At 43.3% G+C, this 23,487-nt stretch overlaps 19 non-coding genes across 19 annotated transcripts; all 19 read right to left on the bottom strand.

Moving 5' to 3' along the window:
- Positions 1–203: 203 nt before the first annotated feature.
- Positions 204–345, bottom strand: LOC116376289 (U4 spliceosomal RNA). Its single transcript, XR_004211710.1, has one exon. It is a non-coding gene; the product is annotated as a U4 spliceosomal RNA (small nuclear RNA).
- Positions 346–1,457: 1,112 nt separating this feature from the next.
- On the bottom strand, positions 1,458–1,599 carry LOC116376263 (U4 spliceosomal RNA). The gene has a single exon (XR_004211668.1). It is a non-coding gene; the product is annotated as a U4 spliceosomal RNA (small nuclear RNA).
- A 1,095-nt stretch (positions 1,600–2,694) lies between these two features.
- On the bottom strand, positions 2,695–2,836 carry LOC116376264 (U4 spliceosomal RNA). Its single transcript, XR_004211678.1, has one exon. It is a non-coding gene; the product is annotated as a U4 spliceosomal RNA (small nuclear RNA).
- A 1,111-nt stretch (positions 2,837–3,947) lies between these two features.
- On the bottom strand, positions 3,948–4,089 carry LOC116376265 (U4 spliceosomal RNA). Its single transcript, XR_004211679.1, has one exon. It is a non-coding gene; the product is annotated as a U4 spliceosomal RNA (small nuclear RNA).
- Positions 4,090–5,184: 1,095 nt separating this feature from the next.
- LOC116376266 (U4 spliceosomal RNA) lies at positions 5,185–5,326 on the bottom strand. Its single transcript, XR_004211680.1, has one exon. It is a non-coding gene; the product is annotated as a U4 spliceosomal RNA (small nuclear RNA).
- Positions 5,327–6,437: 1,111 nt separating this feature from the next.
- On the bottom strand, positions 6,438–6,579 carry LOC116376267 (U4 spliceosomal RNA). The gene has a single exon (XR_004211682.1). It is a non-coding gene; the product is annotated as a U4 spliceosomal RNA (small nuclear RNA).
- Positions 6,580–7,690: 1,111 nt separating this feature from the next.
- Positions 7,691–7,832, bottom strand: LOC116376268 (U4 spliceosomal RNA). Its single transcript, XR_004211683.1, has one exon. It is a non-coding gene; the product is annotated as a U4 spliceosomal RNA (small nuclear RNA).
- Positions 7,833–8,943: 1,111 nt separating this feature from the next.
- On the bottom strand, positions 8,944–9,085 carry LOC116376269 (U4 spliceosomal RNA). Its single transcript, XR_004211684.1, has one exon. It is a non-coding gene; the product is annotated as a U4 spliceosomal RNA (small nuclear RNA).
- Positions 9,086–10,196: 1,111 nt separating this feature from the next.
- Positions 10,197–10,338, bottom strand: LOC116376270 (U4 spliceosomal RNA). The gene has a single exon (XR_004211687.1). It is a non-coding gene; the product is annotated as a U4 spliceosomal RNA (small nuclear RNA).
- A 1,109-nt stretch (positions 10,339–11,447) lies between these two features.
- On the bottom strand, positions 11,448–11,589 carry LOC116376271 (U4 spliceosomal RNA). The gene has a single exon (XR_004211688.1). It is a non-coding gene; the product is annotated as a U4 spliceosomal RNA (small nuclear RNA).
- A 1,111-nt stretch (positions 11,590–12,700) lies between these two features.
- LOC116376272 (U4 spliceosomal RNA) lies at positions 12,701–12,842 on the bottom strand. Its single transcript, XR_004211689.1, has one exon. It is a non-coding gene; the product is annotated as a U4 spliceosomal RNA (small nuclear RNA).
- Positions 12,843–13,937: 1,095 nt separating this feature from the next.
- LOC116376273 (U4 spliceosomal RNA) lies at positions 13,938–14,079 on the bottom strand. The gene has a single exon (XR_004211690.1). It is a non-coding gene; the product is annotated as a U4 spliceosomal RNA (small nuclear RNA).
- Positions 14,080–15,190: 1,111 nt separating this feature from the next.
- LOC116376275 (U4 spliceosomal RNA) lies at positions 15,191–15,332 on the bottom strand. Its single transcript, XR_004211694.1, has one exon. It is a non-coding gene; the product is annotated as a U4 spliceosomal RNA (small nuclear RNA).
- A 1,095-nt stretch (positions 15,333–16,427) lies between these two features.
- LOC116376276 (U4 spliceosomal RNA) lies at positions 16,428–16,569 on the bottom strand. Its single transcript, XR_004211696.1, has one exon. It is a non-coding gene; the product is annotated as a U4 spliceosomal RNA (small nuclear RNA).
- A 1,095-nt stretch (positions 16,570–17,664) lies between these two features.
- Positions 17,665–17,806, bottom strand: LOC116376279 (U4 spliceosomal RNA). The gene has a single exon (XR_004211698.1). It is a non-coding gene; the product is annotated as a U4 spliceosomal RNA (small nuclear RNA).
- Positions 17,807–18,901: 1,095 nt separating this feature from the next.
- Positions 18,902–19,043, bottom strand: LOC116376280 (U4 spliceosomal RNA). Its single transcript, XR_004211699.1, has one exon. It is a non-coding gene; the product is annotated as a U4 spliceosomal RNA (small nuclear RNA).
- A 1,095-nt stretch (positions 19,044–20,138) lies between these two features.
- Positions 20,139–20,280, bottom strand: LOC116376281 (U4 spliceosomal RNA). The gene has a single exon (XR_004211701.1). It is a non-coding gene; the product is annotated as a U4 spliceosomal RNA (small nuclear RNA).
- A 1,096-nt stretch (positions 20,281–21,376) lies between these two features.
- On the bottom strand, positions 21,377–21,518 carry LOC116376282 (U4 spliceosomal RNA). Its single transcript, XR_004211703.1, has one exon. It is a non-coding gene; the product is annotated as a U4 spliceosomal RNA (small nuclear RNA).
- Positions 21,519–22,613: 1,095 nt separating this feature from the next.
- Positions 22,614–22,755, bottom strand: LOC116376283 (U4 spliceosomal RNA). The gene has a single exon (XR_004211704.1). It is a non-coding gene; the product is annotated as a U4 spliceosomal RNA (small nuclear RNA).
- Positions 22,756–23,487: the final 732 nt, after the last annotated feature.

Here is a 23,487-nt window from a genome sequence, read left to right on the forward strand (position 1 = left end):
CAGAGCTGAAATTGTGGGCCCAAACCCGCTGTTGCTGAGTTCATTCTCCCGAACACTACTTCTGACACAGCATATACTACTGGCACCTTTTTTCTGTTTCTACCTAGTTGCAAGATAATGTTCAACCATCAGCTGAAACATCAAAAGGGTTATAGAACCCATGTTTGGTCTTGTCACTATCTTCTCTTTCACATCCATAGCAGTCTCACATGAGACTATCAAAAATTCCCAAGGCTGACTACATTTCAAGTCATCCCAAGCGGGGTATTGGGTTAAGTTTTCAACCAGCAATAATCACACCTCAGATGGAATTCATAGGCTATGATATCACCTCTGCGAGAGAATTGGATATTACAGCTACTCAAACTGTTTACAGTGTCTTGCACAGCTTCTCCTTTAACGGTAATATTGTGTTTTAACATTGCAATGTCTAGCAGTTCGCCCCCTACCTACCACTTTGGTGGATTCTTGATTACATGTCATTCATGGCAAGGTGGGGTACTTATTCAATAGATGTTACCTTTTTCCAGTAGTAAAAAAACTATATCGAGAGCAAAGCATGTTGGGTAAGTTGCACCACTGGTTCAGCTGCAATGGGTCGCAAACCCAAAACCTTTTCAACTCAACCTTGCCACCGCTGCCTCTAGTGGAAGTGTATAACGTGGCTAAGGGTACCTTACTTCTTGCAAGAATTAGAGGCAGTGTGGGGGCAATACTGGAATTGTGGACCAATACCCCCTGTTACTGAACCTATTCTCCCCAAGACTACTTCTGACTATATTTCATGTCGTTCCAATGTAGAGTTTTGGGTTAAGTTGTCAACCAACAATAACCACTCCTCGGATGGACCTCATAGGCTATGATAATGCCACTGCGATAGAATTTCAGAATTCAGCTATTCAAACTGTTTGCAGTATCTCGCACAGCTTCTCCGCAAACTGTATTATTTGTTGTTACATTGGTATGTCTAGCAGTTCGCCCCCTACCTAACACTGGTGGATTCTCGATTACATGTAATTAATGGCAAGGTGGGGTACTTGTTCAATAGATGTTCCCTTTTTTCCTGGACAAAACCAATACCGAGAGCAAATCACTTTGGGTAATCAGCAACACTGGCTCAGCTGCAATGGGGGTCGAACCCAAAACCTTTTCATGTAAATCTTGCCATAGCTGCCTCTAGAGGAGGCAAGACAAAGTGGGTAAAGTGGCATTGGGTAACGTACTACCTGGAACAATTCGAGGCAGTGTGGGGGGCAAAGCTGAAATTGTGGGCCCAAACCCGCTGTTGCTGAGTTCATTCTCCCGAACACTACTTCTGACACAGCATATACTACTGACACCTTTTTTCTGTTTCTACCTAGTTGCAAGATAATGTTCAACCATCAGCTGAAACATCAAAAGGGTTATAGAACCCATGTTTGGTCTTGTCACTATCTTCTCTTTCACATCGATAGCAGTCTCACATGAGACTATCAAAAATTGCCAAGGCTGACTATATTTCAAGTCATCCCAAGCGGGGTATTGGGTTAAGTTTTCAACCAGCAATAATCACGCCTCAGATGGACTTCATAGGCTATGATATCGCCTCTGCGAAAGAATGGCATATTACAGCTACTCAAACTGTTTACAGTGTCTTGCACAGCTTCTCCTTTAACGGTAATATTGTGTTTTAACATTGCAATGTCTAGCAGTTCGCCCCCTACCTACCACTTTGGTGGATTCTTGATTACATGTCATTCATGGCAAGGTGGGGTACTTATTCAATAGATGTTACCTTTTTCCAGTAGTAAAAAAACTATATCGAGAGCAAAGCATGTTGGGTAAGTTGCACCACTGGTTCAGCTGCAATGGGTCGCAAACCCAAAACCTTTTCAACTCAACCTTGCCACCGCTGCCTCTAGTGGAAGTGTATAACGTGGCTAAGGGTACCTTACTTCTTGCAAGAATTAGAGGCAGTGTGGGGGCAATACTGGAATTGTGGACCAATACCCCCTGTTACTGAACCTATTCTCCCCAAGACTACTTCTGACTATATTTCATGTCGTTCCAATGTAGAGTTTTGGGTTAAGTTGTCACCCAACAATAACCACTCCTCGGATGGACCTCATAGGCTATGATAATGCCACTGCGATAGAATTTCAGAATTCAGCTATTCAAACTGTTTGCAGTATCTCGCACAGCTTCTCCGCAAACTGTATTATTTGTTGTTACATTGGTATGTCTAGCAGTTCGCCCCATACCTAACACTGGTGGATTCTCGATTACATGTAATTAATGGCAAGGTGGGGTACTTGTTCAATAGATGTTCCCTTTTTTCCTGGACAAAACCAATACCGAGAGCAAATCACTTTGGGTAATCAGCAACACTGGCTCAGCTGCAATGGGGGTCGAACCCAAAACCTTTTCATGTAAATCTTGCCATAGCTGCCTCTAGAGGAGGCAAGACAAAGTGGGTAAAGTGGCATTGGGTAACGTACTACTTGGAACAATTCGAGGCAGTGTGGGGGCAAAGCTGAAATTGTGGGCCCAAACCCGCTGTTGCTGAGTTCATTCTCCCGAACACTACTTCTGACACACCTTTTTTCTGTTTCTACCTAGTTGCAAGATAATGTTCAACCATCAGCTGAAACATCAAAAGGGTTATAGAACCCATGTTTGGTCTTGTCACTATCTTCTCTTTCACATCTATAGCAGTCTCACATGAGACTATCAAAAATTGCCAAGGCTGACTATATTTCAAGTCATCCCAAGCGGGGTATTGGGTTAAGTTTTCAACCAGCAATAATCACGCCTCAGATGGACTTCATAGGCTATGATATCGCCTCTGCGAAAGAATGGCATATTACAGCTACTCAAACTGTTTACAGTGTCTTGCACAGCTTCTCCTTTAACGGTAATATTGTGTTTTAACATTGCAATGTCTAGCAGTTCGCCCCCTACCTACCACTTTGGTGGATTCTTGATTACATGTCATTCATGGCAAGGTGGGGTACTTATTCAATAGATGTTACCTTTTTCCAGTAGTAAAAAAACTATATCGAGAGCAAAGCATGTTGGGTAAGTTGCACCACTGGTTCAGCTGCAATGGGTCGCAAACCCAAAACCTTTTCAACTCAACCTTGCCACCGCTGCCTCTAGTGGAAGTGTATAACGTGGCTAAGGGTACCTTACTTCTTGCAAGAATTAGAGGCAGTGTGGGGGCAATACTGGAATTGTGGACCAATACCCCCTGTTACTGAACCTATTCTCCCCAAGACTACTTCTGACTATATTTCATGTCGTTCCAATGTAGAGTTTTGGGTTAAGTTGTCACCCAACAATAACCACTCCTCGGATGGACCTCATAGGCTATGATAATGCCACTGCGATAGAATTTCAGAATTCAGCTATTCAAACTGTTTGCAGTATCTCGCACAGCTTCTCCGCAAACTGTATTATTTGTTGTTACATTGGTATGTCTAGCAGTTCGCCCCCTACCTAACACTGGTGGATTCTCGATTACATGTAATTAATGGCAAGGTGGGGTACTTGTTCAATAGATGTTCCCTTTTTTCCTGGACAAAACCAATACCGAGAGCAAATCACTTTGGGTAATCAGCAACACTGGCTCAGCTGCAATGGGGGTCGAACCCAAAACCTTTTCATGTAAATCTTGCCATAGCTGCCTCTAGAGGAGGCAAGACAAAGTGGGTAAAGTGGCATTGGGTAACGTACTACTTGGAACAATTCGAGGCAGTGTGGGGGCAAAGCTGAAATTGTGGGCCCAAACCCGCTGTTGCTGAGTTCATTCTCCCGAACACTACTTCTGACACAGCATATACTACTGACACCTTTTTTCTGTTTCTACCTAGTTGCAAGATAATGTTCAACCATCAGCTGAAACATCAAAAGGGTTATAGAACCCATGTTTGGTCTTGTCACTATCTTCTCTTTCACATCTATAGCAGTCTCACATGAGACTATCAAAAATTGCCAAGGCTGACTATATTTCAAGTCATCCCAAGCGGGGTATTGGGTTAAGTTTTCAACCAGCAATAATCACGCCTCAGATGGACTTCATAGGCTATGATATCGCCTCTGCGAAAGAATGGCATATTACAGCTACTCAAACTGTTTACAGTGTCTTGCACAGCTTCTCCTTTAACGGTAATATTGTGTTTTAACATTGCAATGTCTAGCAGTTCGCCCCCTACCTACCACTTTGGTGGATTCTTGATTACATGTCATTCATGGCAAGGTGGGGTACTTATTCAATAGATGTTACCTTTTTCCAGTAGTAAAAAAACTATATCGAGAGCAAAGCATGTTGGGTAAGTTGCACCACTGGTTCAGCTGCAATGGGTCGCAAACCCAAAACCTTTTCAACTCAACCTTGCCACCGCTGCCTCTAGTGGAAGTGTATAACGTGGCTAAGGGTACCTTACTTCTTGCAAGAATTAGAGGCAGTGTGGGGGCAATACTGGAATTGTGGACCAATACCCCCTGTTACTGAACCTATTCTCCCCAAGACTACTTCTGACTATATTTCATGTCGTTCCAATGTAGAGTTTTGGGTTAAGTTGTCACCCAACAATAACCACTCCTCGGATGGACCTCATAGGCTATGATAATGCCACTGCGATAGAATTTCAGAATTCAGCTATTCAAACTGTTTGCAGTATCTCGCACAGCTTCTCCGCAAACTGTATTATTTGTTGTTACATTGGTATGTCTAGCAGTTCGCCCCCTACCTAACACTGGTGGATTCTCGATTACATGTAATTAATGGCAAGGTGGGGTACTTGTTCAATAGATGTTCCCTTTTTTCCTGGACAAAACCAATACCGAGAGCAAATCACTTTGGGTAATCAGCAACACTGGCTCAGCTGCAATGGGGGTCGAACCCAAAACCTTTTCATGTAAATCTTGCCATAGCTGCCTCTAGAGGAGGCAAGACAAAGTGGGTAAAGTGGCATTGGGTAACGTACTACTTGGAACAATTCGAGGCAGTGTGGGGGCAAAGCTGAAATTGTGGGCCCAAACCCGCTGTTGCTGAGTTCATTCTCCCGAACACTACTTCTGACACACCTTTTTTCTGTTTCTACCTAGTTGCAAGATAATGTTCAACCATCAGCTGAAACATCAAAAGGGTTATAGAACCCATGTTTGGTCTTGTCACTATCTTCTCTTTCACATCTATAGCAGTCTCACATGAGACTATCAAAAATTGCCAAGGCTGACTATATTTCAAGTCATCCCAAGCGGGGTATTGGGTTAAGTTTTCAACCAGCAATAATCACGCCTCAGATGGACTTCATAGGCTATGATATCGCCTCTGCGAAAGAATGGCATATTACAGCTACTCAAACTGTTTACAGTGTCTTGCACAGCTTCTCCTTTAACGGTAATATTGTGTTTTAACATTGCAATGTCTAGCAGTTCGCCCCCTACCTACCACTTTGGTGGATTCTTGATTACATGTCATTCATGGCAAGGTGGGGTACTTATTCAATAGATGTTACCTTTTTCCAGTAGTAAAAAAACTATATCGAGAGCAAAGCATGTTGGGTAAGTTGCACCACTGGTTCAGCTGCAATGGGTCGCAAACCCAAAACCTTTTCAACTCAACCTTGCCACCGCTGCCTCTAGTGGAAGTGTATAACGTGGCTAAGGGTACCTTACTTCTTGCAAGAATTAGAGGCAGTGTGGGGGCAATACTGGAATTGTGGACCAATACCCCCTGTTACTGAACCTATTCTCCCCAAGACTACTTCTGACTATATTTCATGTCGTTCCAATGTAGAGTTTTGGGTTAAGTTGTCACCCAACAATAACCACTCCTCGGATGGACCTCATAGGCTATGATAATGCCACTGCGATAGAATTTCAGAATTCAGCTATTCAAACTGTTTGCAGTATCTCGCACAGCTTCTCCGCAAACTGTATTATTTGTTGTTACATTGGTATGTCTAGCAGTTCGCCCCCTACCTAACACTGGTGGATTCTCGATTACATGTAATTAATGGCAAGGTGGGGTACTTGTTCAATAGATGTTCCCTTTGTTCCTGGACAAAACCAATACCGAGAGCAAATCACTTTGGGTAATCAGCAACACTGGCTCAGCTGCAATGGGGGTCGAACCCAAAACCTTTTCATGTAAATCTTGCCATAGCTGCCTCTAGAGGAGGCAAGACAAAGTGGGTAAAGTGGCATTGGGTAACGTACTACTTGGAACAATTCGAGGCAGTGTGGGGGCAAAGCTGAAATTGTGGGCCCAAACCCGCTGTTGCTGAGTTCATTCTCCCAAACACTACTTCTGACACAGCATATACTACAGACACCTTTTTTCTGTTTCTACCTAGTTGCAAGATAATGTTCAACCATCAGCTGAAACATCAAAAGGGTTATAGAACCCATGTTTGGTCTTGTCACTATCTTCTCTTTCACATCTATAGCAGTCTCACATGAGACTATCAAAAATTGCCAAGGCTGACTATATTTCAAGTCATCCCAAGCGGGGTATTGGGTTAAGTTTTCAACCAGCAATAATCACGCCTCAGATGGACTTCATAGGCTATGATATCGCCTCTGCGAAAGAATGGCATATTACAGCTACTCAAACTGTTTACAGTGTCTTGCACAGCTTCTCCTTTAACGGTAATATTGTGTTTTAACATTGCAATGTCTAGCAGTTCGCCCCCTACCTACCACTTTGGTGGATTCTTGATTACATGTGATTCATGGCAAGGTGGGGTACTTATTCAATAGATGTTACCTTTTTCCAGTAGTAAAAAAACTATATCGAGAGCAAAGCATGTTGGGTAAGTTGCACCACTGGTTCAGCTGCAATGGGTCGCAAACCCAAAACCTTTTCAACTCAACCTTGCCACCGCTGCCTCTAGTGGAAGTGTATAACGTGGCTAAGGGTACCTTACTTCTTGCAAGAATTAGAGGCAGTGTGGGGGCAATACTGGAATTGTGGACCAATACCCCCTGTTACTGAACCTATTCTCCCCAAGACTACTTCTGACTATATTTCATGTCGTTCCAATGTAGAGTTTTGGGTTAAGTTGTCACCCAACAATAACCACTCCTCGGATGGACCTCATAGGCTATGATAATGCCACTGCGATAGAATTTCAGAATTCAGCTATTCAAACTGTTTGCAGTATCTCGCACAGCTTCTCCGCAAACTGTATTATTTGTTGTTACATTGGTATGTCTAGCAGTTCGCCCCCTACCTAACACTGGTGGATTCTCGATTACATGTAATTAATGGCAAGGTGGGGTACTTGTTCAATAGATGTTCCCTTTGTTCCTGGACAAAACCAATACCGAGAGCAAATCACTTTGGGTAATCAGCAACACTGGCTCAGCTGCAATGGGGGTCGAACCCAAAACCTTTTCATGTAAATCTTGCCATAGCTGCCTCTAGAGGAGGCAAGACAAAGTGGGTAAAGTGGCATTGGGTAACGTACTACTTGGAACAATTCGAGGCAGTGTGGGGGCAAAGCTGAAATTGTGGGCCCAAACCCGCTGTTGCTGAGTTCATTCTCCCAAACACTACTTCTGACACAGCATATACTACAGACACCTTTTTTCTGTTTCTACCTAGTTGCAAGATAATGTTCAACCATCAGCTGAAACATCAAAAGGGTTATAGAACCCATGTTTGGTCTTGTCACTATCTTCTCTTTCACATCTATAGCAGTCTCACATGAGACTATCAAAAATTGCCAAGGCTGACTATATTTCAAGTCATCCCAAGCGGGGTATTGGGTTAAGTTTTCAACCAGCAATAATCACGCCTCAGATGGACTTCATAGGCTATGATATCGCCTCTGCGAAAGAATGGCATATTACAGCTACTCAAACTGTTTACAGTGTCTTGCACAGCTTCTCCTTTAACGGTAATATTGTGTTTTAACATTGCAATGTCTAGCAGTTCGCCCCCTACCTACCACTTTGGTGGATTCTTGATTACATGTCATTCATGGCAAGGTGGGGTACTTATTCAATAGATGTTACCTTTTTCCAGTAGTAAAAAAACTATATCGAGAGCAAAGCATGTTGGGTAAGTTGCACCACTGGTTCAGCTGCAATGGGTCGCAAACCCAAAACCTTTTCAACTCAACCTTGCCACCGCTGCCTCTAGTGGAAGTGTATAACGTGGCTAAGGGTACCTTACTTCTTGCAAGAATTAGAGGCAGTGTGGGGGCAATACTGGAATTGTGGACCAATACCCCCTGTTACTGAACCTATTCTCCCCAAGACTACTTCTGACTATATTTCATGTCGTTCCAATGTAGAGTTTTGGGTTAAGTTGTCACCCAACAATAACCACTCCTCGGATGGACCTCATAGGCTATGATAATGCCACTGCGATAGAATTTCAGAATTCAGCTATTCAAACTGTTTGCAGTATCTCGCACAGCTTCTCCGCAAACTGTATTATTTGTTGTTACATTGGTATGTCTAGCAGTTCGCCCCCTACCTAACACTGGTGGATTCTCGATTACATGTAATTAATGGCAAGGTGGGGTACTTGTTCAATAGATGTTCCCTTTGTTCCTGGACAAAACCAATACCGAGAGCAAATCACTTTGGGTAATCAGCAACACTGGCTCAGCTGCAATGGGGGTCGAACCCAAAACCTTTTCATGTAAATCTTGCCATAGCTGCCTCTAGAGGAGGCAAGACAAAGTGGGTAAAGTGGCATTGGGTAACGTACTACTTGGAACAATTCGAGGCAGTGTGGGGGCAAAGCTGAAATTGTGGGCCCAAACCCGCTGTTGCTGAGTTCATTCTCCCAAACACTACTTCTGACACAGCATATACTACAGACACCTTTTTTCTGTTTCTACCTAGTTGCAAGATAATGTTCAACCATCAGCTGAAACATCAAAAGGGTTATAGAACCCATGTTTGGTCTTGTCACTATCTTCTCTTTCACATCTATAGCAGTCTCACATGAGACTATCAAAAATTGCCAAGGCTGACTATATTTCAAGTCATCCCAAGCGGGGTATTGGGTTAAGTTTTCAACCAGCAATAATCACGCCTCAGATGGACTTCATAGGCTATGATATCGCCTCTGCGAAAGAATGGCATATTACAGCTACTCAAACTGTTTACAGTGTCTTGCACAGCTTCTCCTTTAACGGTAATATTGTGTTTTAACATTGCAATGTCTAGCAGTTCGCCCCCTACCTACCACTTTGGTGGATTCTTGATTACATGTCATTCATGGCAAGGTGGGGTACTTATTCAATAGATGTTACCTTTTTCCAGTAGTAAAAAAACTATATCGAGAGCAAAGCATGTTGGGTAAGTTGCACCACTGGTTCAGCTGCAATGGGTCGCAAACCCAAAACCTTTTCAACTCAACCTTGCCACCGCTGCCTCTAGTGGAAGTGTATAACGTGGCTAAGGGTACCTTACTTCTTGCAAGAATTAGAGGCAGTGTGGGGGCAATACTGGAATTGTGGACCAATACCCCCTGTTACTGAACCTATTCTCCCCAAGACTACTTCTGACTATATTTCATGTCGTTCCAATGTAGAGTTTTGGGTTAAGTTGTCACCCAACAATAACCACTCCTCGGATGGACCTCATAGGCTATGATAATGCCACTGCGATAGAATTTCAGAATTCAGCTATTCAAACTGTTTGCAGTATCTCGCACAGCTTCTCCGCAAACTGTATTATTTGTTGTTACATTGGTATGTCTAGCAGTTCGCCCCCTACCTAACACTGGTGGATTCTCGATTACATGTAATTAATGGCAAGGTGGGGTACTTGTTCAATAGATGTTCCCTTTGTTCCTGGACAAAACCAATACCGAGAGCAAATCACTTTGGGTAATCAGCAACACTGGCTCAGCTGCAATGGGGGTCGAACCCAAAACCTTTTCATGTAAATCTTGCCATAGCTGCCTCTAGAGGAGGCAAGACAAAGTGGGTAAAGTGGCATTGGGTAACGTACTACTTGGAACAATTCGAGGCAGTGTGGGGGCAAAGCTGAAATTGTGGGCCCAAACCCGCTGTTGCTGAGTTCATTCTCCCAAACACTACTTCTGACACAGCATATACTACAGACACCTTTTTTCTGTTTCTACCTAGTTGCAAGATAATGTTCAACCATCAGCTGAAACATCAAAAGGGTTATAGAACCCATGTTTGGTCTTGTCACTATCTTCTCTTTCACATCTATAGCAGTCTCACATGAGACTATCAAAAATTGCCAAGGCTGACTATATTTCAAGTCATCCCAAGCGGGGTATTGGGTTAAGTTTTCAACCAGCAATAATCACGCCTCAGATGGACTTCATAGGCTATGATATCGCCTCTGCGAAAGAATGGCATATTACAGCTACTCAAACTGTTTACAGTGTCTTGCACAGCTTCTCCTTTAACGGTAATATTGTGTTTTAACATTGCAATGTCTAGCAGTTCGCCCCCTACCTACCACTTTGGTGGATTCTTGATTACATGTCATTCATGGCAAGGTGGGGTACTTATTCAATAGATGTTACCTTTTTCCAGTAGTAAAAAAACTATATCGAGAGCAAAGCATGTTGGGTAAGTTGCACCACTGGTTCAGCTGCAATGGGTCGCAAACCCAAAACCTTTTCAACTCAACCTTGCCACCGCTGCCTCTAGTGGAAGTGTATAACGTGGCTAAGGGTACCTTACTTCTTGCAAGAATTAGAGGCAGTGTGGGGGCAATACTGGAATTGTGGACCAATACCCCCTGTTACTGAACCTATTCTCCCCAAGACTACTTCTGACTATATTTCATGTCGTTCCAATGTAGAGTTTTGGGTTAAGTTGTCACCCAACAATAACCACTCCTCGGATGGACCTCATAGGCTATGATAATGCCACTGCGATAGAATTTCAGAATTCAGCTATTCAAACTGTTTGCAGTATCTCGCACAGCTTCTCCGCAAACTGTATTATTTGTTGTTACATTGGTATGTCTAGCAGTTCGCCCCCTACCTAACACTGGTGGATTCTCGATTACATGTAATTAATGGCAAGGTGGGGTACTTGTTCAATAGATGTTCCCTTTGTTCCTGGACAAAACCAATACCGAGAGCAAATCACTTTGGGTAATCAGCAACACTGGCTCAGCTGCAATGGGGGTCGAACCCAAAACCTTTTCATGTAAATCTTGCCATAGCTGCCTCTAGAGGAGGCAAGACAAAGTGGGTAAAGTGGCATTGGGTAACGTACTACTTGGAACAATTCGAGGCAGTGTGGGGGCAAAGCTGAAATTGTGGGCCCAAACCCGCTGTTGCTGAGTTCATTCTCCCAAACACTACTTCTGACACAGCATATACTACAGACCTTTTTTCTGTTTCTACCTAGTTGCAAGATAATGTTCAACCATCAGCTGAAACATCAAAAGGGTTATAGAACCCATGTTTGGTCTTGTCACTATCTTCTCTTTCACATCTATAGCAGTCTCACATGAGACTATCAAAAATTGCCAAGGCTGACTATATTTCAAGTCATCCCAAGCGGGGTATTGGGTTAAGTTTTCAACCAGCAATAATCACGCCTCAGATGGACTTCATAGGCTATGATATCGCCTCTGCGAAAGAATGGCATATTACAGCTACTCAAACTGTTTACAGTGTCTTGCACAGCTTCTCCTTTAACGGTAATATTGTGTTTTAACATTGCAATGTCTAGCAGTTCGCCCCCTACCTACCACTTTGGTGGATTCTTGATTACATGTCATTCATGGCAAGGTGGGGTACTTATTCAATAGATGTTACCTTTTTCCAGTAGTAAAAAAACTATATCGAGAGCAAAGCATGTTGGGTAAGTTGCACCACTGGTTCAGCTGCAATGGGTCGCAAACCCAAAACCTTTTCAACTCAACCTTGCCACCGCTGCCTCTAGTGGAAGTGTATAACGTGGCTAAGGGTACCTTACTTCTTGCAAGAATTAGAGGCAGTGTGGGGGCAATACTGGAATTGTGGACCAATACCCCCTGTTACTGAACCTATTCTCCCCAAGACTACTTCTGACTATATTTCATGTCGTTCCAATGTAGAGTTTTGGGTTAAGTTGTCACCCAACAATAACCACTCCTCGGATGGACCTCATAGGCTATGATAATGCCACTGCGATAGAATTTCAGAATTCAGCTATTCAAACTGTTTGCAGTATCTCGCACAGCTTCTCCGCAAACTGTATTATTTGTTGTTACATTGGTATGTCTAGCAGTTCGCCCCCTACCTAACACTGGTGGATTCTCGATTACATGTAATTAATGGCAAGGTGGGGTACTTGTTCAATAGATGTTCCCTTTGTTCCTGGACAAAACCAATACCGAGAGCAAATCACTTTGGGTAATCAGCAACACTGGCTCAGCTGCAATGGGGGTCGAACCCAAAACCTTTTCATGTAAATCTTGCCATAGCTGCCTCTAGAGGAGGCAAGACAAAGTGGGTAAAGTGGCATTGGGTAACGTACTACTTGGAACAATTCGAGGCAGTGTGGGGGCAAAGCTGAAATTGTGGGCCCAAACCCGCTGTTGCTGAGTTCATTCTCCCAAACACTACTTCTGACACAGCATATACTACAGACACCTTTTTTCTGTTTCTACCTAGTTGCAAGATAATGTTCAACCATCAGCTGAAACATCAAAAGGGTTATAGAACCCATGTTTGGTCTTGTCACTATCTTCTCTTTCACATCTATAGCAGTCTCACATGAGACTATCAAAAATTGCCAAGGCTGACTATATTTCAAGTCATCCCAAGCGGGGTATTGGGTTAAGTTTTCAACCAGCAATAATCACGCCTCAGATGGACTTCATAGGCTATGATATCGCCTCTGCGAAAGAATGGCATATTACAGCTACTCAAACTGTTTACAGTGTCTTGCACAGCTTCTCCTTTAACGGTAATATTGTGTTTTAACATTGCAATGTCTAGCAGTTCGCCCCCTACCTACCACTTTGGTGGATTCTTGATTACATGTCATTCATGGCAAGGTGGGGTACTTATTCAATAGATGTTACCTTTTTCCAGTAGTAAAAAAACTATATCGAGAGCAAAGCATGTTGGGTAAGTTGCACCACTGGTTCAGCTGCAATGGGTCGCAAACCCAAAACCTTTTCAACTCAACCTTGCCACCGCTGCCTCTAGTGGAAGTGTATAACGTGGCTAAGGGTACCTTACTTCTTGCAAGAATTAGAGGCAGTGTGGGGGCAATACTGGAATTGTGGACCAATACCCCCTGTTACTGAACCTATTCTCCCCAAGACTACTTCTGACTATATTTCATGTCGTTCCAATGTAGAGTTTTGGGTTAAGTTGTCACCCAACAATAACCACTCCTCGGATGGACCTCATAGGCTATGATAATGCCACTGCGATAGAATTTCAGAATTCAGCTATTCAAACTGTTTGCAGTATCTCGCACAGCTTCTCCGCAAACTGTATTATTTGTTGTTACATTGGTATGTCTAGCAGTTCGCCCCCTACCTAACACTGGTGGATTCTCGATTACATGTAATTAATGGCAAGGTGGGGTACTTGTTCAATAGATGTTCCCTTTGTTCCTGGACAAAACCAATACCGAGAGCAAATCACTTTGGGTAATCAGCAACACTGGCTCAGCTGCAATGGGGGTCGAACCCAAAACCTTTTCATGTAAATCTTGCCATAGCTGCCTCTAGAGGAGGCAAGACAAAGTGGGTAAAGTGGCATTGGGTAACGTACTACTTGGAACAATTCGAGGCAGTGTGGGGGCAAAGCTGAAATTGTGGGCCCAAACCCGCTGTTGCTGAGTTCATTCTCCCGAACACTACTTCTGACACACCTTTTTTCTGTTTCTACCTAGTTGCAAGATAATGTTCAACCATCAGCTGAAACATCAAAAGGGTTATAGAACCCATGTTTGGTCTTGTCACTATCTTCTCTTTCACATCTATAGCAGTCTCACATGAGACTATCAAAAATTGCCAAGGCTGACTATATTTCAAGTCATCCCAAGCGGGGTATTGGGTTAAGTTTTCAACCAGCAATAATCACGCCTCAGATGGACTTCATAGGCTATGATATCGCCTCTGCGAAAGAATGGCATATTACAGCTACTCAAACTGTTTACAGTGTCTTGCACAGCTTCTCCTTTAACGGTAATATTGTGTTTTAACATTGCAATGTCTAGCAGTTCGCCCCCTACCTACCACTTTGGTGGATTCTTGATTACATGTCATTCATGGCAAGGTGGGGTACTTATTCAATAGATGTTACCTTTTTCCAGTAGTAAAAAAACTATATCGAGAGCAAAGCATGTTGGGTAAGTTGCACCACTGGTTCAGCTGCAATGGGTCGCAAACCCAAAACCTTTTCAACTCAACCTTGCCACCGCTGCCTCTAGTGGAAGTGTATAACGTGGCTAAGGGTACCTTACTTCTTGCAAGAATTAGAGGCAGTGTGGGGGCAATACTGGAATTGTGGACCAATACCCCCTGTTACTGAACCTATTCTCCCCAAGACTACTTCTGACTATATTTCATGTCGTTCCAATGTAGAGTTTTGGGTTAAGTTGTCACCCAACAATAACCACTCCTCGGATGGACCTCATAGGCTATGATAATGCCACTGCGATAGAATTTCAGAATTCAGCTATTCAAACTGTTTGCAGTATCTCGCACAGCTTCTCCGCAAACTGTATTATTTGTTGTTACATTGGTATGTCTAGCAGTTCGCCCCCTACCTAACACTGGTGGATTCTCGATTACATGTAATTAATGGCAAGGTGGGGTACTTGTTCAATAGATGTTCCCTTTGTTCCTGGACAAAACCAATACCGAGAGCAAATCACTTTGGGTAATCAGCAACACTGGCTCAGCTGCAATGGGGGTCGAACCCAAAACCTTTTCATGTAAATCTTGCCATAGCTGCCTCTAGAGGAGGCAAGACAAAGTGGGTAAAGTGGCATTGGGTAACGTACTACTTGGAACAATTCGAGGCAGTGTGGGGGCAAAGCTGAAATTGTGGGCCCAAACCCGCTGTTGCTGAGTTCATTCTCCCAAACACTACTTCTGACACAGCATATACTACTGACACCTTTTTTCTGTTTCTACCTAGTTGCAAGATAATGTTCAACCATCAGCTGAAACATCAAAAGGGTTATAGAACCCATGTTTGGTCTTGTCACTATCTTCTCTTTCACATCTATAGCAGTCTCACATGAGACTATCAAAAATTGCCAAGGCTGACTATATTTCAAGTCATCCCAAGCGGGGTATTGGGTTAAGTTTTCAACCAGCAATAATCACGCCTCAGATGGACTTCATAGGCTATGATATCGCCTCTGCGAAAGAATGGCATATTACAGCTACTCAAACTGTTTACAGTGTCTTGCACAGCTTCTCCTTTAACGGTAATATTGTGTTTTAACATTGCAATGTCTAGCAGTTCGCCCCCTACCTACCACTTTGGTGGATTCTTGATTACATGTCATTCATGGCAAGGTGGGGTACTTATTCAATAGATGTTACCTTTTTCCAGTAGTAAAAAAACTATATCGAGAGCAAAGCATGTTGGGTAAGTTGCACCACTGGTTCAGCTGCAATGGGTCGCAAACCCAAAACCTTTTCAACTCAACCTTGCCACCGCTGCCTCTAGTGGAAGTGTATAACGTGGCTAAGGGTACCTTACTTCTTGCAAGAATTAGAGGCAGTGTGGGGGCAATACTGGAATTGTGGACCAATACCCCCTGTTACTGAACCTATTCTCCCCAAGACTACTTCTGACTATATTTCATGTCGTTCCAATGTAGAGTTTTGGGTTAAGTTGTCACCCAACAATAACCACTCCTCGGATGGACCTCATAGGCTATGATAATGCCACTGCGATAGAATTTCAGAATTCAGCTATTCAAACTGTTTGCAGTATCTCGCACAGCTTCTCCGCAAACTGTATTATTTGTTGTTACATTGGTATGTCTAGCAGTTCGCCCCCTACCTAACACTGGTGGATTCTCGATTACATGTAATTAATGGCAAGGTGGGGTACTTGTTCAATAGATGTTCCCTTTGTTCCTGGACAAAACCAATACCGAGAGCAAATCACTTTGGGTAATCAGCAACACTGGCTCAGCTGCAATGGGGGTCGAACCCAAAACCTTTTCATGTAAATCTTGCCATAGCTGCCTCTAGAGGAGGCAAGACAAAGTGGGTAAAGTGGCATTGGGTAACGTACTACTTGGAACAATTCGAGGCAGTGTGGGGGCAAAGCTGAAATTGTGGGCCCAAACCCGCTGTTGCTGAGTTCATTCTCCCGAACACTACTTCTGACACACCTTTTTTCTGTTTCTACCTAGTTGCAAGATAATGTTCAACCATCAGCTGAAACATCAAAAGGGTTATAGAACCCATGTTTGGTCTTGTCACTATCTTCTCTTTCACATCTATAGCAGTCTCACATGAGACTATCAAAAATTGCCAAGGCTGACTATATTTCAAGTCATCCCAAGCGGGGTATTGGGTTAAGTTTTCAACCAGCAATAATCACGCCTCAGATGGACTTCATAGGCTATGATATCGCCTCTGCGAAAGAATGGCATATTACAGCTACTCAAACTGTTTACAGTGTCTTGCACAGCTTCTCCTTTAACGGTAATATTGTGTTTTAACATTGCAATGTCTAGCAGTTCGCCCCCTACCTACCACTTTGGTGGATTCTTGATTACATGTCATTCATGGCAAGGTGGGGTACTTATTCAATAGATGTTACCTTTTTCCAGTAGTAAAAAAACTATATCGAGAGCAAAGCATGTTGGGTAAGTTGCACCACTGGTTCAGCTGCAATGGGTCGCAAACCCAAAACCTTTTCAACTCAACCTTGCCACCGCTGCCTCTAGTGGAAGTGTATAACGTGGCTAAGGGTACCTTACTTCTTGCAAGAATTAGAGGCAGTGTGGGGGCAATACTGGAATTGTGGACCAATACCCCCTGTTACTGAACCTATTCTCCCCAAGACTACTTCTGACTATATTTCATGTCGTTCCAATGTAGAGTTTTGGGTTAAGTTGTCACCCAACAATAACCACTCCTCGGATGGACCTCATAGGCTATGATAATGCCACTGCGATAGAATTTCAGAATTCAGCTATTCAAACTGTTTGCAGTATCTCGCACAGCTTCTCCGCAAACTGTATTATTTGTTGTTACATTGGTATGTCTAGCAGTTCGCCCCCTACCTAACACTGGTGGATTCTCGATTACATGTAATTAATGGCAAGGTGGGGTACTTGTTCAATAGATGTTCCCTTTGTTCCTGGACAAAACCAATACCGAGAGCAAATCACTTTGGGTAATCAGCAACACTGGCTCAGCTGCAATGGGGGTCGAACCCAAAACCTTTTCATGTAAATCTTGCCATAGCTGCCTCTAGAGGAGGCAAGACAAAGTGGGTAAAGTGGCATTGGGTAACGTACTACTTGGAACAATTCGAGGCAGTGTGGGGGCAAAGCTGAAATTGTGGGCCCAAACCCGCTGTTGCTGAGTTCATTCTCCCGAACACTACTTCTGACACACCTTTTTTCTGTTTCTACCTAGTTGCAAGATAATGTTCAACCATCAGCTGAAACATCAAAAGGGTTATAGAACCCATGTTTGGTCTTGTCACTATCTTCTCTTTCACATCTATAGCAGTCTCACATGAGACTATCAAAAATTGCCAAGGCTGACTATATTTCAAGTCATCCCAAGCGGGGTATTGGGTTAAGTTTTCAACCAGCAATAATCACGCCTCAGATGGACTTCATAGGCTATGATATCGCCTCTGCGAAAGAATGGCATATTACAGCTACTCAAACTGTTTACAGTGTCTTGCACAGCTTCTCCTTTAACGGTAATATTGTGTTTTAACATTGCAATGTCTAGCAGTTCGCCCCCTACCTACCACTTTGGTGGATTCTTGATTACATGTCATTCATGGCAAGGTGGGGTACTTATTCAATAGATGTTACCTTTTTCCAGTAGTAAAAAAACTATATCGAGAGCAAAGCATGTTGGGTAAGTTGCACCACTGGTTCAGCTGCAATGGGTCGCAAACCCAAAACCTTTTCAACTCAACCTTGCCACCGCTGCCTCTAGTGGAAGTGTATAACGTGGCTAAGGGTACCTTACTTCTTGCAAGAATTAGAGGCAGTGTGGGGGCAATACTGGAATTGTGGACCAATACCCCCTGTTACTGAACCTATTCTCCCCAAGACTACTTCTGACTATATTTCATGTCGTTCCAATGTAGAGTTTTGGGTTAAGTTGTCACCCAACAATAACCACTCCTCGGATGGACCTCATAGGCTATGATAATGCCACTGCGATAGAATTTCAGAATTCAGCTATTCAAACTGTTTGCAGTATCTCGCACAGCTTCTCCGCAAACTGTATTATTTGTTGTTACATTGGTATGTCTAGCAGTTCGCCCCCTACCTAACACTGGTGGATTCTCGATTACATGTAATTAATGGCAAGGTGGGGTACTTGTTCAATAGATGTTCCCTTTGTTCCTGGACAAAACCAATACCGAGAGCAAATCACTTTGGGTAATCAGCAACACTGGCTCAGCTGCAATGGGGGTCGAACCCAAAACCTTTTCATGTAAATCTTGCCATAGCTGCCTCTAGAGGAGGCAAGACAAAGTGGGTAAAGTGGCATTGGGTAACGTACTACTTGGAACAATTCGAGGCAGTGTGGGGGCAAAGCTGAAATTGTGGGCCCAAACCCGCTGTTGCTGAGTTCATTCTCCCGAACACTACTTCTGACACACCTTTTTTCTGTTTCTACCTAGTTGCAAGATAATGTTCAACCATCAGCTGAAACATCAAAAGGGTTATAGAACCCATGTTTGGTCTTGTCACTATCTTCTCTTTCACATCTATAGCAGTCTCACATGAGACTATCAAAAATTGCCAAGGCTGACTATATTTCAAGTCATCCCAAGCGGGGTATTGGGTTAAGTTTTCAACCAGCAATAATCACGCCTCAGATGGACTTCATAGGCTATGATATCGCCTCTGCGAAAGAATGGCATATTACAGCTACTCAAACTGTTTACAGTGTCTTGCACAGCTTCTCCTTTAACGGTAATATTGTGTTTTAACATTGCAATGTCTAGCAGTTCGCCCCCTACCTACCACTTTGGTGGATTCTTGATTACATGTCATTCATGGCAAGGTGGGGTACTTATTCAATAGATGTTACCTTTTTCCAGTAGTAAAAAAACTATATCGAGAGCAAAGCATGTTGGGTAAGTTGCACCACTGGTTCAGCTGCAATGGGTCGCAAACCCAAAACCTTTTCAACTCAACCTTGCCACCGCTGCCTCTAGTGGAAGTGTATAACGTGGCTAAGGGTACCTTACTTCTTGCAAGAATTAGAGGCAGTGTGGGGGCAATACTGGAATTGTGGACCAATACCCCCTGTTACTGAACCTATTCTCCCCAAGACTACTTCTGACTATATTTCATGTCGTTCCAATGTAGAGTTTTGGGTTAAGTTGTCACCCAACAATAACCACTCCTCGGATGGACCTCATAGGCTATGATAATGCCACTGCGATAGAATTTCAGAATTCAGCTATTCAAACTGTTTGCAGTATCTCGCACAGCTTCTCCGCAAACTGTATTATTTGTTGTTACATTGGTATGTCTAGCAGTTCGCCCCCTACCTAACACTGGTGGATTCTCGATTACATGTAATTAATGGCAAGGTGGGGTACTTGTTCAATAGATGTTCCCTTTGTTCCTGGACAAAACCAATACCGAGAGCAAATCACTTTGGGTAATCAGCAACACTGGCTCAGCTGCAATGGGGGTCGAACCCAAAACCTTTTCATGTAAATCTTGCCATAGCTGCCTCTAGAGGAGGCAAGACAAAGTGGGTAAAGTGGCATTGGGTAACGTACTACTTGGAACAATTCGAGGCAGTGTGGGGGCAAAGCTGAAATTGTGGGCCCAAACCCGCTGTTGCTGAGTTCATTCTCCCGAACACTACTTCTGACACACCTTTTTTCTGTTTCTACCTAGTTGCAAGATAATGTTCAACCATCAGCTGAAACATCAAAAGGGTTATAGAACCCATGTTTGGTCTTGTCACTATCTTCTCTTTCACATCTATAGCAGTCTCACATGAGACTATCAAAAATTGCCAAGGCTGACTATATTTCAAGTCATCCCAAGCGGGGTATTGGGTTAAGTTTTCAACCAGCAATAATCACGCCTCAGATGGACTTCATAGGCTATGATATCGCCTCTGCGAAAGAATGGCATATTACAGCTACTCAAACTGTTTACAGTGTCTTGCACAGCTTCTCCTTTAACGGTAATATTGTGTTTTAACATTGCAATGTCTAGCAGTTCGCCCCCTACCTACCACTTTGGTGGATTCTTGATTACATGTCATTCATGGCAAGGTGGGGTACTTATTCAATAGATGTTACCTTTTTCCAGTAGTAAAAAAACTATATCGAGAGCAAAGCATGTTGGGTAAGTTGCACCACTGGTTCAGCTGCAATGGGTCGCAAACCCAAAACCTTTTCAACTCAACCTTGCCACCGCTGCCTCTAGTGGAAGTGTATAACGTGGCTAAGGGTACCTTACTTCTTGCAAGAATTAGAGGCAGTGTGGGGGCAATACTGGAATTGTGGACCAATACCCCCTGTTACTGAACCTATTCTCCCCAAGACTACTTCTGACTATATTTCATGTCGTTCCAATGTAGAGTTTTGGGTTAAGTTGTCACCCAACAATAACCACTCCTCGGATGGACCTCATAGGCTATGATAATGCCACTGCGATAGAATTTCAGAATTCAGCTATTCAAACTGTTTGCAGTATCTCGCACAGCTTCTCCGCAAACTGTATTATTTGTTGTTACATTGGTATGTCTAGCAGTTCGCCCCCTACCTAACACTGGTGGATTCTCGATTACATGTAATTAATGGCAAGGTGGGGTACTTGTTCAATAGATGTTCCCTTTGTTCCTGGACAAAACCAATACCGAGAGCAAATCACTTTGGGTAATCAGCAACACTGGCTCAGCTGCAATGGGGGTCGAACCCAAAACCTTTTCATGTAAATCTTGCCATAGCTGCCTCTAGAGGAGGCAAGACAAAGTGGGTAAAGTGGCATTGGGTAACGTACTACTTGGAACAATTCGAGGCAGTGTGGGGGCAAAGCTGAAATTGTGGGCCCAAACCCGCTGTTGCTGAGTTCATTCTCCCAGAACACTACTTCTGACACACCTTTTTTCTGTTTCTACCTAGTTGCAAGATAATGTTCAACCATCAGCTGAAACATCAAAAGGGTTATAGAACCCATGTTTGGTCTTGTCACTATCTTCTCTTTCACATCTATAGCAGTCTCACATGAGACTATCAAAAATTGCCAAGGCTGACTATATTTCAAGTCATCCCAAGCGGGGTATTGGGTTAAGTTTTCAACCAGCAATAATCACGCCTCAGATGGACTTCATAGGCTATGATATCGCCTCTGCGAAAGAATGGCATATTACAGCTACTCAAACTGTTTACAGTGTCTTGCACAGCTTCTCCTTTAACGGTAATATTGTGTTTTAACATTGCAATGTCTAGCAGTTCGCCCCCTACCTACCACTTTGGTGGATTCTTGATTACATGTCATTCATGGCAAGGTGGGGTACTTATTCAATAGATGTTACCTTTTTCCAGTAGTAAAAAAACTATATCGAGAGCAAAGCATGTTGGGTAAGTTGCACCACTGGTTCAGCTGCAATGGGTCGCAAACCCAAAACCTTTTCAACTCAACCTTGCCACCGCTGCCTCTAGTGGAAGTGTATAACGTGGCTAAGGGTACCTTACTTCTTGCAAGAATTAGAGGCAGTGTGGGGGCAATACTGGAATTGTGGACCAATACCCCCTGTTACTGAACCTATTCTCCCCAAGACTACTTCTGACTATATTTCATGTCGTTCCAATGTAGAGTTTTGGGTTAAGTTGTCACCCAACAATAACCACTCCTCGGATGGACCTCATAGGCTATGATAATGCCACTGCGATAGAATTTCAGAATTCAGCTATTCAAACTGTTTGCAGTATCTCGCACAGCTTCTCCGCAAACTGTATTATTTGTTGTTACATTGGTATGTCTAGCAGTTCGCCCCCTACCTAACACTGGTGGATTCTCGATTACATGTAATTAATGGCAAGGTGGGGTACTTGTTCAATAGATGTTCCCTTTGTTCCTGGACAAAACCAATACCGAGAGCAAATCACTTTGGGTAATCAGCAACACTGGCTCAGCTGCAATGGGGGTCGAACCCAAAACCTTTTCATGTAAATCTTGCCATAGCTGCCTCTAGAGGAGGCAAGACAAAGTGGGTAAAGTGGCATTGGGTAACGTACTACTTGGAACAATTCGAGGCAGTGTGGGGGCAAAGCTGAAATTGTGGGCCCAAACCCGCTGTTGCTGAGTTCATTCTCCCGAACACTACTTCTGACACACCTTTTTTCTGTTTCTACCTAGTTGCAAGATAATGTTCAACCATCAGCTGAAACATCAAAAGGGTTATAGAACCCATGTTTGGTCTTGTCACTATCTTCTCTTTCACATCTATAGCAGTCTCACATGAGACTATCAAAAATTGCCAAGGCTGACTATATTTCAAGTCATCCCAAGCGGGGTATTGGGTTAAGTTTTCAACCAGCAATAATCACGCCTCAGATGGACTTCATAGGCTATGATATCGCCTCTGCGAAAGAATGGCATATTACAGCTACTCAAACTGTTTACAGTGTCTTGCACAGCTTCTCCTTTAACGGTAATATTGTGTTTTAACATTGCAATGTCTAGCAGTTCGCCCCCTACCTACCACTTTGGTGGATTCTTGATTACATGTCATTCATGGCAAGGTGGGGTACTTATTCAATAGATGTTACCTTTTTCCAGTAGTAAAAAAACTATATCGAGAGCAAAGCATGTTGGGTAAGTTGCACCACTGGTTCAGCTGCAATGGGTCGCAAACCCAAAACCTTTTCAACTCAACCTTGCCACCGCTGCCTCTAGTGGAAGTGTATAACGTGGCTAAGGGTACCTTACTTCTTGCAAGAATTAGAGGCAGTGTGGGGGCAATACTGGAATTGTGGACCAATACCCCCTGTTACTGAACCTATTCTCCCCAAGACTACTTCTGACTATATTTCATGTCGTTCCAATGTAGAGTTTTGGGTTAAGTTGTCACCCAACAATAACCACTCCTCGGATGGACCTCATAGGCTATGATAATGCCACTGCGATAGAATTTCAGAATTCAGCTATTCAAACTGTTTGCAGTATCTCGCACAGCTTCTCCGCAAACTGTATTATTTGTTGTTACATTGGTATGTCTAGCAGTTCGCCCCCTACCTAACACTGGTGGATTCTCGATTACATGTAATTAATGGCAAGGTGGGGTACTTGTTCAATAGATGTTCCCTTTGTTCCTGGACAAAACCAA

Source organism: Oncorhynchus kisutch, linkage group LG1 (genome assembly GCF_002021735.2).
Source record: "Oncorhynchus kisutch isolate 150728-3 linkage group LG1, Okis_V2, whole genome shotgun sequence".
Classification (NCBI taxonomy): Eukaryota; Metazoa; Chordata; class Actinopteri; order Salmoniformes; family Salmonidae; genus Oncorhynchus; species Oncorhynchus kisutch.